The sequence below is a fragment of the Magnolia sinica genome, chromosome 2 (assembly GCF_029962835.1).
Source record: "Magnolia sinica isolate HGM2019 chromosome 2, MsV1, whole genome shotgun sequence".
Taxonomy (NCBI): domain Eukaryota; kingdom Viridiplantae; phylum Streptophyta; class Magnoliopsida; order Magnoliales; family Magnoliaceae; genus Magnolia; species Magnolia sinica.
The window spans coordinates 56,559,444-56,560,918 of NC_080574.1; the positions used below are offsets into that span (position 1 = coordinate 56,559,444).

Consider the following 1,475-nt stretch of genomic DNA (forward strand, 5'->3'; position numbering starts at 1 on the left):
CTAGTTCCCACCTTTAAATTCATAAGTTTTAATCAACATTATTCACCATTACTCTCAATTATTCAGATTTCAATTTAGATATTTTTCTAGTTCTAGTTCTAGTTATTTTTAGAATACGTACAAGTTTAGTCCCTGTGGATTTGACCTCGGTCTTACCGAGTTATTACTATATCTCGACCCTGCACTTAGGGGTTGTGAACAAGTTTTTGGCGCCACTGCCGGGGACTACGGCTACGTTTTTCTGGAATTAATAGGTATTAGAATTAAGTTAAGATTATAATTTATTTTTCTGCTATATTTTTAGGTTAGGTTTTTTTTCTAAAATTACTTTTAGAAACTAACATTGTTTTCTATTTTGTAGGATCCTAACATAGCAACTCTTATATTGGTAATTTTTTTCCAACCCTTTTTCTCATCTTTTTTTTTTAGATCTCTTATTTGTTTTGATTTTTCTAGTTTTCTTTTTAGGTTTAATTGTTTAGTTACTTGAAGGCTGAGAGTGTTTCATGCCCAAGTGGGTTCATGACAACACCCTCCGTCTTTTGAGTGAAGGAATATTAGTTGAAGGGTTGCCTATCCATCACAAGATTAGACACCACTTAAGATCTTCTCAGTTAATTGAAGTGATGGCTGCAAATCAACCTCAACCTCAACCACCAGTTGAGGAAGTTCAAGATGAAAACGAGGTGCATAATGCACTCCCGCCTCGTACTCTATAAGATTATTTAGAACTAGCGGGGGTGAGTGCACCTTCTTGCATGATATTTCCATTGAATGCAGGAACTGTGAATATTAAACCAGGGGTAATTCATCTCCCCCCTAAGTTTCATGGACTAGAATCTGAAAGTCCATACTTGCATATGAAAGAGTTCGATGAGATAATATCTACATTACACTTCTCAAATACGTCTAAGGACACAATTAGACTGAAATTGTTTCCTCTCTCTTTGAAAGAAAAGGCTAAGTCATGGTTACATTCCTTAAGACCAAGGTCCATTGGCACATGGGCTGAGATGACAAGGGAGTTCCTTAAAAAGTTCTTCCCCTATCATAAAAAAATACCTTAACGAACGCAATCATGAATTTTGTGCAAAAAGAGGATGAGATCTTCCAATGTTGGGAGCGATTTAAGGATCTCATAAATTCATGTCCACAACATAGCTACAAAACATGGCATATAACAAGCTTTTTCTATGAGGGATTAACCTCACCCATGCGCCAATTTGTGGAGATGATGTGTAATGGGGAATTCATGAACAAGGAAGTCGATGATGCGTGAGATTATTTTGATAAACTTGCTAAAAATGTGCAATTATGGGATACCTCCTCAAGAACTACTACTTCTAAGCGTACTCAAGCAAAGGAAAGGGAAGAAATTTATGTTTTAAAAGAGGAAGATGATATAAATGCAAAAATGACCAAAATCATAAGAAAAGTCGAGGCCTTAGAACTTAAGAAAGTAGAACTTGAAAAGG

At 35.7% G+C, this 1,475-nt stretch overlaps 1 non-coding gene across 1 annotated transcript; it reads right to left on the reverse strand.

Annotated features, from left to right (window-relative positions):
- Window positions 1-1,059: 1,059 nt before the first annotated feature.
- LOC131238350 (small nucleolar RNA R71) lies at window positions 1,060-1,164 on the reverse strand. The gene has a single exon (XR_009167750.1). It is a non-coding gene; the product is annotated as a small nucleolar RNA R71 (small nucleolar RNA).
- Window positions 1,165-1,475: the final 311 nt, after the last annotated feature.